The 16,326-nt window shown below is 49.1% G+C and overlaps 1 protein-coding gene across 2 annotated transcripts in view; it reads left to right on the top strand.

Moving 5' to 3' along the window:
* Nucleotides 1-16,326, top strand: part of BTBD9 (BTB domain containing 9) — a 369,881-nt gene that overhangs the window by 333,709 nt on the left and 19,846 nt on the right. The gene's annotated exons all lie outside the window — the stretch shown is intronic.

The raw sequence follows: 16,326 nt of genomic DNA, 5'->3' as shown, positions 1-16,326 counted from the left end.
CAGTAAAAGTTTGCTGACCCTGGAGGAGTTAGGCATAGACCATAATGTAGAATAATTTCTGGAACCAGAGGTATGACATGCTTTTTGAATTACCCGGAATAAAGTGAGGGCCAGATTCTAGTGCCCAGATACACAAGAGCAGGATCCAGAGCGTGGCTTACCTAGCAGTTGAGTGATTTCCCGTGTTCCCCCTCGCTGGGGTAAGATTGGTCCGGGGCCCAGGTAGAATCCACAGGTAAGAGAGGGTTGGGGGGCTGCGCAGGAAATCGGTCATGGGCACAGCTGGTGGCAGCAGCAGATACCTGACATTTCTAGTGACAGTTTACCAAGTGCTCTGCCAGCCTTTGCCTCATTTGACTTTCCTGACTACCTGTAGGTTAGGTGTTCTCCACGTGGGACAGCAAGGACTTCAGAGAGCAGGTGACTTGCCTAAGGCAGAACCTGAGCCCAGATCCAAATACTGTGGCTCCTATATGGTGGGGTTCCTGCCTCACCCCAGCTCCTCTCCCTCGGTCACCCTGGGCAAGCAGACCCCTCCACCCAGCCAGGGTATCTGTGGAGCATTTTTGAAAGCTGGGTTTGGAACCTCCCTGTCACAGTATCCCTGCCATTTCAGTCTCCCATCCTCACTGACATACCTCCCAAGTCTTCCTGATTCCCTTATTCTAAAACCTTCCAAGATTTTTCCAGCTTGTGCTTCCTACCTGCTGGAACATAAGCTCATCCTCCTTGTTATAGAGCAGAATGGTCGGTCTCAAAGTGTGGTACCTGGGCAGTAAGCATCACCTGGGAACATGTTAGAAATACAAAGTCTCAGGTCTCACCCCAGACCTCCTGAATCAGAAACTTGGGGAGTAGGTGCTGGCTGTCTGTGCCAGCATTCCCTCCAGGCGATGCTGGGGAGCTCAAGTTGGAGACGCAGGGAGAGCACATCACAACACACCGAAGAATCACCCTGGACACACAACCCTATGGACTAGAACATCGCCTCTGTTCTCTCGAAGGTAGTTCCTGTATTTTTCACTGACCGTGACAGGGCTAGTGACAGCGCAGGTCATTGTGCTCCGGCTCTGTTACGAGGCCCATGAGAATTTCACTGCTGAGCACCCCCACACTGGGGGAAAATCATAAGAGTCTGGGAACATGCCACATAAACCTAATACTACCAGACTTGGCGGAGGGGGTCCCAACATCCAGGTCTTCAGAGGGAACCTGCATTTCCCAAATTCTGCATTTCTGTAGAATGCACACTAGTGTATCTAGCCAGACTTATATAATTTGCTATGAAAAGGGGTCCCAGCCAGGGGTTCTCAGAAACACTCTGCAGAGCCTGCACCAGTCTTCTGCATCCCAGATCCACTGGCTAATGGCACGTTTTGACTCAAAGTTGGGAGTCATGATCTTCCCAACAAACATTATGAAACTGACAATAAGAAAATCGTAAAAGCTAAGATGTATCTCCCAAAGGTACAGCCAACACTCATCACTGGCACTGAGTCCACAGGTGGCACAGTGTCAGTTTTGTTGTTAATTGAGTACAGGTCCCTCCCGTGATGTTCTGTCACATCCAGAAATGGTTCCAAAAGGACATTTGCCATCTTCAGTTAGAGATGAGTAACAGTCCCTCACAAGGAGCAAAGGGTGAGAATAAAGATATCCTCCCCAGAGCCTTAAAGTCGATACCCCTCGAGGAGTCTTCTTCCTGGAGCTGTCTCTAGGCAGGGGCTGGGATTATTAGTGGTGGTGATACTAGGTTTTGGTTGTTGTTCATCTCTAGTTTAAAGGCTTTTTAGTACAGAGTTTCAGATCTAGAGATCTGCTGACTTGATGGAAAAAAAAACAGCTGAATAACAGAACAGCTGAAATTTCATCCATTTCTACATCTCACACACCACAGCCCTTCAGGACTGCCCACCAGGACACCAGTGTGAGCCTGATGGGGGCTGAGCCACAACAAAGCGGGGAGATGAGTAAAAATCATCTAGCAATTTTAGGAAAATCTACTTTGGGCTTTCACACACTTGGTTGAACTTTTCAAAAATATTGAATAAACCACTTGCCAGCTGTGATTACCAGCAGCTCTATTTGACAGTCCTTGACATAAAGCCAATGGGCATGTGTGACGTCATCCGGCTCAGGGCCTTGGTTAGCAGCTGCTGGAGGGCTGAGGGCGCTCCTGGGCCTGGCCCATGATTCCTGTTCCTGGGTGCTGTGCACTCGAGCATTGCTAAACTGTTTGCCTAGCGAGCCCAGGGGCGGACATGAAGCCTGCCTGTACATCTCCATCACTCAGAGTGCTCTTTATGTTCCGATCTCCAGGAACACAAATAATATTCTTTCTAAGCCGCTCCAAAATACAAGTGATAGAAAATATCATGGAAAAGGTGAACTGCCAGACAGTAAGCCCTCATGACCAAGAGCTTATTCATAAAATGATGACAAATTTATTACACACACTCACGGCCAGCTTTCTGAGATTAATAGCTGATCTATCTGATTTTAAAGCCTGACAGTGGAATCAGAAAGAGTTACTAGTTAGTTTTCTCACCCATCTCCTTCACCCAGCAGCCTTCTTCCCCAAGAAATAATACAGAAAAATAAGCTGATTTAGCTTCGGCAACAGTTTTACAGTATTTTATGGCAGGAGATTTCCATGTGCCAAGGATAACTTTTAACCTTGTTGAATGCAATTTGACTTCTTGGCATCTGCCTTCAACTCTGCAGAACCCTTAGGGCAGGGGACTAGCATGGTGAATAACTAGGGATAGACTGAAACACAACCTGAAAGGAAGCCATATTTTTGTGTGTCTCATGGCTGCCTGTTTACTGTGAAGTAGTAAAGAAGTCATTGTCTGATGTCTTAGCCTTGGGGGCATGAACAGAATTCAAAGCAGGTGTAAAGAAATACACTGCATCAAATCTTAGGCATGCAAACACACACAAGCACAGCCTAGGTTCAGAAAATAGGAGGAAATTTCTGAGGTTGCTGGTTGAAGGGGAGTCAGGATTTGCCACAAACAGCAAGGTACCTCTCATGCAGTTTCTTTCTTCCTGAGCCTAATTGAAAAGATCTAACAATAACCCCTGGCCTGCCGTATATCTGGCCTCTCTCTGCCGAGCTGAATCCTCCTACCTGGCCTCGCACCTGATTGTTGTGTCAGAAATTTTCTGAATTATTCAGTGTATGCACTTATCACATGCCCTGCTTGTCTCCTGTCCTGTCTCCTTGTCTACCACACTGAATTTCCCGGACCTCACGGCTGCCTCTTCCTATGGCACCAGCATAATGATACCCAGTGGCCTGGCTGAAGGTGCTGAGATGGGTGGAGCAAGGTCATGGGAAAGTTCATTCTTGCCTGGGTCTAGGCCACTGTACAACAGGAATTTGGGAAGGGGTCAGAGACCTCTTTGGGAAGGACTCAAAACCAGCCCTGGAGAGCAGGGCGCCTGCAAGGGAACACTCGCCCCTTCTAAGTCTTAAGAGAGGTCTAGGCCAGCAGAGGCTGGGCCTGGAAAGTTACCAACACCAAGTTGAAGGTGGCAGTGATTTTTTATTTTTTAATCAAGAAAGTGTTGGAAAAGAGGACGAGATGATTTTTTTTTTTTTAACTCAACTTTTTTCCCTCAGAAAATGTCTCTGAAGGAAGATTGTTACATGCACGAACTGCCTTACATTCATTCAGGTCATTCCCTGTCTTGCTTTAATTGTGTGAAATGTGGCAGTTTATGCAAGTTCCAGAAGAGACCTTTATGGGGCCAGTCATGAATACTTGTCACCTTTTCATTATAGAACTCACATGCAGAAATTCCCAGCGATAAATGGCTCTAGGCTAATCTTGGGCAGCTCCATGCTAGGAGCTATAGTTTTCATCAAAAAGAAACGTGTATATACACAGACACAGACACACACACACACACAGACACACACACAGACACACACACACACACACACACACACATATACTCTGGAGATTTTTTAAGCTCTCTCCAGTGCTCCCAATTTCTTATCTGTTCAGTTGCAAATATCAAGCCCTTAATGGCTGGAGAGGGAGAGTCTATTTTTAAGTTTTTACTGAATAATCTCCCCTCACTCCCTCCCACTGTGAGGTGCTGCACGAATTTGGCATGTCATAAGATCTGGAAGCCCTAAGGGGCTTAGTGTAATTTTTAGGTATGAAACTGGTCAGGTTTGATTCAGGGACTGTCTGGCAGTCCTTCTGGAGGGCCGCTGGCTGGCTTTGCTCTGTGTACTGTCGTGGGTTTCTGAGGTCAGGGCCAGGTTTTGTTCTGCATACACAGGCTTTTGGCATGAATTTCCATAAAAGCAGACTTTATTAAACCTAAAATTCAGGGGGCATTTAGCCCTCGTTGTGTTCTAAATCCCTTTGGTATTTAAAACACTAGGAAATGAAATTGCCAAATTCTTAACATATGAAAATCGGCTCCTGCCCACGCCTGGTCCTCACGTCTCCAGCGCACACCTCGGGGCGGGTGCTGTGGTGGGACATGTGGAGGTGGCTGTGGTCACCCAGAGCCTGGAGGAGGCAGCACTGTTCTTGGAGGCAACAGGCCTCTTCAGAGTGATTCCACCTTAGAGGCTGGAAGGAGCCACTGGCGTCATTAAATCAATACTTGTGCTGAGCAGCGTGCTTGCCCGGGACAGGGAATCCTCTGGGGAACAGCAAGCCAGATCTGCCCTCCCCTCCAGCCCCCAGGGCTGCCTGCTGGCAGAAAGTGTGGCCAAGCCACCAACTCCTCCATCCTTTCAGAGGAGACCCAGCCCCAGGTGGTGGTTGTATTCCAGGCAAATTTCAGCAAAATTTCCAAGCACCTGATATGGGTACTGAGAGATCAAAAGTAGGAACATCCCTAATGAACAGCGTGAAGCAAATCAAGGTACTGGAGCTGGTGCAGGGTCCCAAGGGAGGAGAGGCGAGTCCTCCCCACCCTACCACAGGCCCAGCCTAGCCTGGTCCAGTCCATTCTGGAAAGGAGCAGCACAGAGTGTGGAACCCCAGCTGCATGGAGACCCCTCGCTCCTCTGCTCTCCTCACCTCCAGGGCAGGGCCACGCGGGTGTGTCTCTTTACCCCACCAAGGACAGGACCCCACAGCTTCTCCTCACCACGCCAACTGGCTTCTCATTTGCCTGTGGGCAGCTTGCTGACTTCCCTTCTGCCCATTAGCCACTCACAGTGGACCTCGGCACCCCAGAGATGCATTGGTGGACTCTGCCCAGGGATGGCAAAACCTTGGTCTCAACACTGCCTGGCTTCTGGAGTCTGCTCAAGTGTTTATTTCCACAAGGACACGTGGCCTCCCACTGTGGGAGCCAGAGTCCCCTTGTTAACTCACAAACACAGCCCTATTCAGCTGCCTCCTGCCAGTGCCCCCAGTGTAGGGACAGTTTGCTGGCATTCATTCATCAGAGGGGGAAGAAAGAGATGTTTGTTTGTAATGTGGAATAATGAATTTTGTCTGAAGAAGATGAATAAGTGATCTTCAGTTAATGGCTAATTCTTCAATATCAGACAAACCTGAGCCACAGTGAATTTTTAATACAAAATTCTTATTACTGGAGCCTTCTAGAACTCCAGAGAAACGGATGGAACTTGGAGAATTTGTGGGTGAGGACCTCCCAGTCTCCACACCATGTCTTATGAATCGGTTTGTTGAACTTATTTCAAGCTCTAGATCTCTACATTCTGAGCAAGATAATCTTGGGTGGTAAGCTATTTCTGAACCTATTTCTTATTCCCTTATTTGTTCATAAATCTCCTTAGAGATGTGAACCTTGCAGCGTAAAATCTTGGTACCTAAAAAGCTCAGCTCTGTTGGTCAGCTTCCTCAGAAAAACCCATGAACTAAGGCTGCTGAGGAACACCTTTCGCCCTGAGAGTGGGGCAGGGAGGGGCATGTTAGACCTGGACCCCAATGGCAGGTGACTCAGGTGTTCAGGAGGGTTGGTAGGGACTCCTGACTCTGTACAACCATCAGCTGAAGTCACACTCTCCCTTGGAGAAGCCCAGCTCGCTCTCCTCCTGATGGTCTCCTAGAGGAGGCAGATAACAGGCAGGGGTAAAGGTCTTTAATTATAAGATTCAAGTGTGACAGAAACCCTATTAGAAAGAACACATCTCTTCCAAAGACTTCCCAGACATTTAGAAGTTTCAACAGAGTTTAAATTTTCGAGGGAAACCATTAAACCTTATAAGAAGGAAATGCCAGACCAAGAGGGTCCTTTGTAGATTGATGAGGCCTCCCCTGTTTCTACACCACACAAAAGCTCTTGCCCAGATGCAGATATATGTGTGCGCACATGCATAGAAACAGACAGCAGATCCCACCACCAGTTGTGTACAAACATGGATAAAGAGGCAGGAGGAAACATGCATTTTCTTTTTTTCTGCATGAGACTCAAAACCACTGCATCTCTGGCACAGCTGCTTTGCAAGAGAGAGAGAAAAGCACTTGGCCCCAGAGTCTGTTTATGTGTTTGAGCCGAGAAAGCGATTTTTGTTGCGAGGGGCTCTAAGTGAGACAGACAGAGTCAGAGAATAAGAGAGAGAGAGATAATTATCTAAATTATGTTCGTGCTATTATCGAAGACGAATATAGTTAAAATGTAATTAAATATGACGGGCTAGCAGGATGTAAGGCAAGCTTTGGAATGCTAATCATCAATTACTGCGTCCCCTTAGGGGAATCAAGGAGAGCTGCATGGCAAAGAGAGGGAGCGGGGAGCTTGGGGATGGGGCTGAGTGAGATGTGCATGAAAACAGCCCCCCTCATCCGTCTCCCCCACACTCTGGTTCAGACACTCCTCAGAGGTCCCAGGACACACACCTTTCTGTAGCTGCCACAGGGCTAGAAGCTTTCAGCTCAACTCTTAGGAGGAGCTGACAGGAAAGTCTTGACCTTCTCTTTGAGAGGAAACTTCTCTTAAAGGGAAAATTAGGCTCTGAGCAGGGATAGTAAAGCCAAGACCTGCTCAGGTTAAAGCTTTAAATGCAAGTGCATTCACTAGAGAGGCCTAAGACCCACCTTGGCCAGGAAGTGTAAAATGCCGACCTACCCACCCCCCCACCCCCCCTGCAGCGCACCCCTGGTCCAGAAGTCCCTGGGGCAGGAGGAGCTAGGGGAAGGCTGCTCTGGACTGTAACTGGGACAGGTGACACCCTGTCATCCTAGCAAACTGCTCCCCGCCAGACACCCCAGCCCGCAGAGGGGCTCCACCGCAGCTGAACACAGGCTCACGCAGGGCCCACCCCCTGGAGAGTTTTAACTGGTCTGGGGTGTGGCCTGTGACGTGGAAAGTTCCGAAGCCCCATGGGTTACCCCAGCGTGCAGCCAGGATTGAGAACCCATTGGTCTCACTGAAACCTGACTTCTGTTAAGCTGGCCACAGAGGGCAGGCATCCAGCACTGGAGACCGTGTCAGCTGCAGGGTCTCTCCATGAACCCCACTCAGAACTATGTTGAGGCCAAGAAGAGAACAGTGTAATACGATACATAGATTTTTTTTTTTTTAACAGAAACAGAATTTGTGTATATGAGCTAGAAATTGAGTTCCCTCTGTTTAACACTCCCTGAGCTTTATGTAAGGCTGGGGTAGAACGCTGGCCACCTCCTGGGATTGGGGGGGGCCGATGGGAGTGAGTGAGGTGGACCCGGCCAGGGCAGAGACCCCAGGCATGAGGGCAACACCCCAGGGGAGCGGCCGAGGCCATTACGTCCACCTCGGTGCCAGCGTTTTCGCCACACGACCCCAGGAGTTTTATTTTTTAAAAGTATCTATTTATCTGACTGCCTGGGGTCTTAGTTGAGGCATGTGGGATCTAGATCCCTAACCAGAGATTGAACCTGGTTCCCCCTGCATTGGAAGTGTGGAGTCCCAGCCGCTGGGCCACTAGGGAAGTCTCCAGGAATTTGTATTTTTGTGTGACATATTCTAATTTTTAAACAGCAACTGAAGTTTTAAAAACTACTCTGTAAACCAGCAAGGTGTGTCTGTGAACCTCCCCTCTGTGACCCGACCAGCCTGTGACCACAGGGGCACTGGTCCCCGGGGGCTCCTGACAGGCTGTGTCCCTGCCCCCTCAGGGCTTCGGTCGGTTAGACGGCCTTGGCGCCGTTCTTCCCAAGCCTGACACATAGAGGGCTGTCGATAAGTAGCTGCTGAATGGAGGGACAGACAGAGCGAATGGCACAAGCCTAGAATCCCCTCTAGGTCGGGGCAGCAAGTCGGCCATAAAATCCAGTTAAACGTCCTGCTAGACAAAAGCATGTACTGCCAGGTGCCAGATGGGTCACTGAGGCCTGCACCGAGGAAGGCGTCAGTGTAGCCTGGGCAAGAGAGGGGGCGGCAGGCCATGCCAGGCCGGGAGCCAGGGGGCATGCTCCAGCGCCCAGTCTCAAGGCAGTGATGCCACCAGGGTTCCCACCTCACCACATCAGGGAAGACACACCCACCCTCACCTGCCTGGTCCACCTCCCTCACGGCACATCTTTAGATGTGGCTAAAGAGATGAGCGTGGTCCTTAGCTCATGGCAGCCGGGCGGCAGACTAAGAACAGCATGCTCAGGGGGAGGAGGGACGGCAGGCTGCTGTGGGGTCAGCTTGAGAGGCACACCCCACCCAGCAGAGGTCTTCAGGCCCCGTTCAGCACCTGGAGGCTCACCCACACCTTCAGCACCGCCCAGCTCTGTGCCCACGGCTGGAGGGGGTGCCACTGTGGATGCTCAGTTGACAGGGGACAACTTCAGTATTTCCTTCCTTTTCGAGAATCTTTTCTGAAGGTTTACCTTTGCCTTCCAGCCCTGCTCGCGCAGGTTGTAAATAAAATGCTCCCCACATACCCTTCCCACTCCTCACCACCACAGGCTTCTCTCCTGCTCTTGGCTCTGCTCTTTGTTTTTTTTTTCCACTTTTGAACCTTAACACTTTTTTATCAAAGATATACATGTTCAGTTTTCAAAGTCAAGTAGGCGCACAAGGCTTATAATAAATGAGCAATAATCCCCTGCTTCACTCTTTTCCAGCCCAGACCCTGTTCATTTTGAAAAAACAATACGTTCAAAGAAAGTATATTTAATGTGGTTTCAAAATATAAAACTATAAACAGTGAAATGTCTCCTTCCTACCCACCTCTTCGTCCGGAGGTGATAGTTTATGTGTAAACATATAAAAATGTGTGTTTTCCCATTTTTTTTGATACAAATCTTTCTGCACCTTGGAGGTCTCTTGAGTTTCTCCCTCCCCGTCTCTCCTGCTGCGCAGTCTGCGGTGGTAAGGACAGAGATGCACCACAGTCTCCTTAACCAGGCCCGAGTGATGCGCGCTTCAGCTGGTTCTGTTCTCCTGCGGGACAAACGGTACTGCAGCGCCAGCTCTACGCCTGCCATGCTCCTGTGCTGGGAGCACTTCTGAGTTGAAGCTTTTGAAAAATCTCATGTGGTTCTGGTTGCCACACCTTCCTCCCCTCCAGAAGCATTTAGAGCTTTCTCCTTCACTGTAGCGGCCACTCAGTGGCCTCTAACTTAGAAACATACGTCCTTCATATCTGGGAAAATTTCTTGTGTTATTGTTACACTTTATAACTTGTGTCTTTTCTGCTATTTTTCTCTGAAACATTTGCTAATTTGGATAGTGAACCTCTTGGTTTAATCATCTCATTCTCTTATCCTTTTTCTTCTGTTTTCTCTTTGTCATTTTGCTTGGTATTCTAGGAAATTTCCTCGACTTGAGTTTCTATTTTGTTGAATTACTTCTTTGAATTTGTAATTTTAATTTGCAAGATCATTTTCTTATTTTGCAGGTGTTTCTTTTTCACATTATTTTATTCTTATTTCAAGGGTGTGATAATGTTTCCTTTTACCTTTCTAGGGGTAATATAAGTTTTTTTCTGAAGTTTTACTCTGCTTTCTAAACTTTATCTGTATCCTCTGAGTTATTTTTCTTTTCCATTTGTGTTTGGTCTCTTATCATTCATGTTAGAGTCTTTGGTGATCTTTGCAGTGAAGTGTTAGGCACTGAGAAAGCTGTCAAAAAGCTTTTTCTGTGCGGGGGTTTGTGGACTTGATTCAGGGTTATCAGACCTGGCTCAGGCATTTCACTGGGAGACCCCTGTCCGCTCATTCTGATCTAGCCTTCTGGGCACCGTCTGTTCCTTCTCATGGCAGTGCTCTTCAGGTCCACTGTGTGAGTCTCAGCCCACTTGTGACTTCACCAGAGAACTTCTTTAAAGATATTATCTAAAGCTATGTGCTCCTCTCCGTTTACTTACACTGCTTTATTTTTTTTTCCATAGCCCTTCTTTAACTCTTCTATTTCTTTATTTCTTTTGTTTGTCTCTCTCTCCCCTACTAGAAGCTAAGCTTCTTGAGGGCAGAGTTGAGAACAGGGCCTTCCTCATTAAGCTCTCAAGCAGTATTAACAGAAGCAAGCATGGAGGGACAGAGGGGAGCAAGGTAGGGGTCAGTATTTCTAGCTCTTTCCTCTTGGGCTGGTCAGAGTCCCAGAGGGATCCTCCAGTCCCCTGCCTGTGGGTTAGGCCTGAATCACGGTGGCCTGAAAGCCACGAGTGGGAAGGGGGCTGGAAGTCATGCCGTCTAGGGTGTTCACTCGTGTGTGTTCCTTGCGCTCAGCCCCTGAAGGGCCCACCCTCTGCTGTGCCTGGTGTCCCGGAGTCTAGACCCGCTCTGTTAAAGGACTCTAGAGTGAAATCACTGTCTCTTGCTGAGGTGGAAAAGGGCTCATCTCCGCTGTGTAGGAAGAAGAAAAGGGGGGTTGGGGAGCCCACCTCCTCCTTTTACTTGTTTTCAGCCAGCCCCCTGCCTGCCCCCATCTTCAGTAGTGGCTAGTGACTCAGGACATGAGCCTTTCCGGGGCCTGCAGTGTGAATCCACTTGCTTCCTGAGTGTTTCTCTCTGAGGTGTTGGCAAAGAAAGATGGTGACATCTTTTGTGCTTTCTTTTGCTTGTTTTATGCTCGTGTGTGTACGTGTGTGTGTATTAGAACACATACATGTGATGTGAAACATAACGTGCAATTTCCTAACTGCCCTTTGAGTGGAGAAAGCAAAGGTTAACCCACTTATTCAATTTGCCGTGTTTAACTGCCAGTCTGGCCCTGGCCAAACACTCCTGGCCCTCTCCCCGGTGTCCACCAGTTCTGCTACAGAAAAATTCTGACATTCTCTTTCTCATTAGAGCACAAGTGGCAAAATCACGTAATTTTTCAGAGCTGAAAAGACCAGGCACCCTTGGCATAGGATCTGCAGGATCCCCAGAGAAGACAGGACGAGGCTGAGGGTGCAGAGGCCATCTCGGCCGAGCCCTTTGGGCCTGTGTGGTACCCAGAGCCGCCCTCACAAACCCCGCTCTCACCACTGACAGCCACACCCTCCTCTCCCACCTGGCAGCTCCCTGTCCTCTGCTTGCTTTGGACAAAGACCCAGCTGTCCAGAGACCTGGCACACCCCCCGGAGGGACTGACTCCACTTTCCCCCTAGTTTTAATATTCCTAGTTTAGTTAAGTTCACCTCTGACTAATTCTTTGTCACGTTAAACACAGACACCATTTTAATCCCTTCCTTCCTTCCTTCCTTCCTTTGCTTCTTTTTATTTCAAGAACTATTTAAAATGCAGAAAAGAATAAAAACTATTAAAACATTCATTCACATACTCACCCCTGGAATTGACTGTAGTTAATATTTTACACATACACTTTGTCTTTTTATTTTCATCAAAGAAATGAAACATTGCAATTGGTGTTGAAGTGTCCTTTGTTCCCCATCAGCAAAGCCCACTCCTCACCCTCTCCTGAGAGACAGCTGCTCTCATGAATTCAGCATATCTCCTTCTCCAGAATAATCACAGCATACTTTACAAGCATGTACAGTTTTCGTGAGTAACATGTGCACAGCGATTGTGAAGCCCCCTGTAAACCACACCATGGTCTGCAGTCAGAAGAGCCACTTTTTCACTCTCCTTGTTAACAGACCACCTACCATATTTCAGTGACAGCCCCAGGATTTTATATGCGTTGTAGTATTTAATCCTCATTCCTCAAGCAGCAGCTTTAAAGAGACTGTTTTAAATCACTTGTTTTTCTGGCTTGTTTAATTACTACTATGGCAACAACAACATTTTTTTCCTTCCTTTTTTAAACTTCATATACATAATATTTCAGCCTCATTATGGGTTAAAGTGAGTTTTATGGGTGGGTCTTGGAACTCAGTCAGAATGTATGGCTTTATTTCTCTGAAAAAACTGCTTCCAAACTTTAAATAGCCAATTACCAGGGAGGTTTTGGAACACCAAGAGGTTATGAGTTGGGACCATAGTACAGTTTGCATTGTCCTCTGATTATGGAGGGACCGCTGGTCTCCCCTGAGAGATCGTGAACGTCATCAGGGCAGCGCTCCGTCTGGCATGTTTCCCGTAACACCCAGCCTCAAGCGTGCTTTCACCAAATACTTGCTTAATTCCTTCAAAGCCTAGCTACCTTGTCTGCCTCCAAGTAATGGGTATAATGGGTGCTGATGGAGTGTGGTGGGAATCTCTGCAGTAGTCACTAAATCAACACCAGCAAACTTGGTGACTCACGGGGGGTGGGGGCGGATCCCTGGGAAAGGGTGTGTCTTGTCCAGGTTTATGTGGCCGGCAGGTAATTACAGTAGTAATAACAATATCAGCTCTTTTTCTTAGAACCTAGTGTATGCCAATACTGTTCGAAGTGTTTTACATTTGTTAATGTATTTAATCTTTACACACACAAAAATTTAGATAGTTTTGTCTATTGTCTTCATTTTAAGAGAGGAGACTAAAGCCCAGAAAGGTTAAATAGCTTGTCTGAGGTCACAGAGCTGGCTAAAAGTTCAAACCCAGGAGCCTGCCTCCACAGCCCATGCTGCCAACCGCTTTGCCATCCTCCCTGTGGCTCACGAAAGGCCATGATTAAAACCGGCTGTCTTGACTGTCACCCAGTGAGTCTCTCAACCGGAAATATTTTACATAATAATCCAGTGCTGGCATTTTCACTTGCTTCACATCACGTGATCTGTGTTAAAGGCTTGGATAGTAGGCAAGCTAGAAACTTTTTCTGATATACATTCTACCAAACTAAATAGTACAAAGAGTGCAGAAGTTTACAACTAATGTCTCTTGAAGTTCTTCCATCCAAACAATATTTTGGCAAACATGCTTGTAGACCTCTCTCTTAGAATACATGTGTGTATGCTGCTGCTAAGTCGCTTCAGTCGTGTCTGACTCTGTGCGACCCCATAGACGGCAGCCCACCAGGCTCCCCCGTCCCTGGGATTCTCCAGGCAAGAACACTGGAGTGGGTTGCCATTTCCTTCTCCAATGCATGAAAGTGAAAAGTGAAAGTGAAATCGCTCAGTCATATCCAACTCTGAGCGACCCCATGGACTGCAGCCTACCAGTCTTCTCCGTCCATGGGATTTTCCAGGCAAGAGTACTGGAGTGGGGTGCCATTGCCTTCTCCACATATGTGTATAGATATTTACAATTTAGCATAATCGGGACCTCATTCTAGATGCCTTTTCGTGATGGAGGGTGTGGTATTATTTCCATCAGCATTGGACAGATGAGGAAACTACAGCTCAGCAAGGGGTTGTGATTTGTCTGCTACAGAGCTGGCAAGTGCCAGGTTTGGGACGTCACTCCTGTGTGGGTTTTTCTGTTTGGGGTAAGTGCTCAGAGCAAAGGCCACGCGTATTTTTCGACACTGGTAGTTCCTGTTCGGACACGTCCTCCCAGCACCCAGCCTTGGCTCTGAACTGAGTGATGATGTTGCTCTGTAGTCTTCCTGGGAGTGCTGCCTACTACAGAGGAGATGCGGAGTCCTGGAAAAGCAGGGGTCTTCATACAGCTCGCTAGCTCAGTAAGAAAGGCGCTGAGCTTCTGCATAGACCAAGCGGCGGTGGCGGCGCCTGGCTCTGTGACACGTGAGCCTCCTCGGGGTGGCGCTGTGACTATGCATGTGGCTCCGACACGCCCATGACCGTCCCCCTGCCGCCTGGTCATTCCCCGCTGGGCACGCAGAGAGCCGTTTCGAAGACATTCGGGGGAAATGGAAGTTGGTACTCGAGAGGGAGAGATGCTTATTACCTCATCCTGACTGGCTTCCCTTTCTGCTCGTGCTTTGGTCTTAGGGCTGTCATCCAGTTTGCTGAAGATGAAATCATCTGTTCACCTCTCGGGCTGTGTTAGTGGAAATGAACTCTAATATGATTAGATATTAATGCAGTGCAGTGGAGGATTGGTATTAAATTGAGGCCTTCTGATCTTGTTACTCCAGCAGTGCTCCCTCCTGCTCAGGCTGTGGCCCTGCCAGCCCTGCTCCCCCCACAGAGGGTGGGGGGCCAGGGCCTGAGCCCCCAGGAGGCTGGACGGGAGATGGAGTCAAGGGGGTGACAGTGGGATGATGAGTGGGGTTCAGGCCCAGCTCCCCCCAGGATGCCCCACAGTGAGCCCTCACTCCCTTCAGGGCCTCAGCCTCCACCCCACACAGTAGGGCCGGGTGGGGTTGGGGTCGTCCAGGGGGCAGGGGCACAATGCCAGGCCTGCCTGCACTCTCAGAGCCCTGAGCATGTTGTTGAAGACTGTGAGCTTACGAGAGTCAGGTTTTACCTTCCTGTCCAGAAGCACTGGACTAAAAAGCTAAGAAGAGTCTTCTCTGTCTCCTCCACTCCCAGCCCCCTCTCCATCCCAATACCTTTTGTGAAACTGGCTGAACCTAATATCAGAGCTATGGTTTTCCCAGTAGTCATGTATAGATGTGAGAGTTGGACCATAAAGAAAGCTGAGCACCAAAGAATTGATGCTTTTGAACTGTGGTGCTGGAGAAGACTCTTGAGAGTCCCTTGGACTGCAAGGCGATCAAACCAGTCCATCCTAAAGGGAATCAGTCCTGAATATTCATTGGAAGGACTGATGCTGAAGCTGAAGCTCTAATACTTTGGCTACCTGATGCGAAGAACTGACTCATTAGAAAAGACCATGATGCTGGGAAAGATTGAGGGCAGGAGGAGAAGGGGATGACAGAGGATGAGACGGTTGGATGGCATCACCGACTCAATGGACATGAGTTTGAGCAAGCTCAGGAGTCAGTGATGGACAGGGAGGCCTGGCGTGCTGCAGTCCATGGGGTCGCAAAGAGTTGGACACGACTGAGCAACTGAAGTGAATGGTTGTCACTGGCTGAGTCACTCGCCCTAGCTCTGTCTCCCTTTCCTGGAGTAGGGGTCTGAGAAGTGCGGTGGACCAGCTCTGGTATGTGCTGGCTGGGGTTCTGATGCCTGTGCGATGTGAACCCCTAGCTTCCCCTACCTGCTGGAGGAAGAACGCAAGTCTGTGCTCAGCCCCCGTGCTTAGTGCAGAAATGAACCCGAGGCCTGTCGGAGCCCAGGTCCAATGTTGAGGCCCCATGGGGCCTTCCTCACAGGCCCACCCTGGGCTTGGGCTTTCCAAGGGAGCTGTGTGGGTCTGGGAACAAAACACTGAGAAAATGGGCCAGGAATACAGACCCTGGGGATGGTCAGATGGCATCACCTTTATGTATGAATAGCCTTTCTACAGACAGAGTGATTTTTCTTATGCTGTTTGCAGAAAACTGCTTCCAGAGGCACAGACTTTGCACATAGGATGGTAACGACTTTTTAATGACCTCAAGGGGCCTGGTGTCCAGGCAGCAGTGAATCAGTCTCTGTGGGCAGCTCATGGTGAGAGGGAAGATGGAACACCTGAAAGCAAAGGGGGAAAAACAAGCCATAAATACGTGTATTTTCTTTGGTAGCATTACTCGGTAATTAGACAGTTACAGGAAACAGCGTCCCAGCAGCTGGCGGCTCCGCTATGTGTGCGGAGGAGGGCTGCGGCAGCCGCAAGCACCTCGCGCTGGTTTTGAAAGCATGAGTGGAGTTGGCAGCCGCAGGTGCCCAGCGCCTCGTTCCTCCGACAAGCCGGGAGCGGTAAACCAGGAGCAGACCACTTACTCTCGGGGGAGAGAGACTAGAGGCCTGCTCCGCTGGCCCAGCCCCTGCCAATCCGTGAGGAGGGGCGTTTAAAATCCCAGGGCTGCTTTTGAGCCCACCCACCCAAAGACTAAACTGTTTGGGGGATGCGTTGGGAAGCAGAAAAAGACGGCTGAAAGGAGGCCAGTGGAGAAACTTGCCTTTTCTTCCCCAGGTGCCGCCACCACTTGCATGGGGCAGGTGGGGGTCAGACATGGGAGCCCAGGGCTCGCACGGCAGTGAATGCCCCCCTCCCAGCCTGCAGTGCTGGGCCCAGCCGCCCTGCC

Source organism: Capricornis sumatraensis, chromosome 22 (assembly GCF_032405125.1).
Source record: "Capricornis sumatraensis isolate serow.1 chromosome 22, serow.2, whole genome shotgun sequence".
Classification (NCBI taxonomy): Eukaryota; Metazoa; Chordata; class Mammalia; order Artiodactyla; family Bovidae; genus Capricornis; species Capricornis sumatraensis.
The sequence above is the reverse complement of the archived record's forward strand: the minus strand, read 5'-3'. Positions and strand labels throughout refer to the sequence as shown.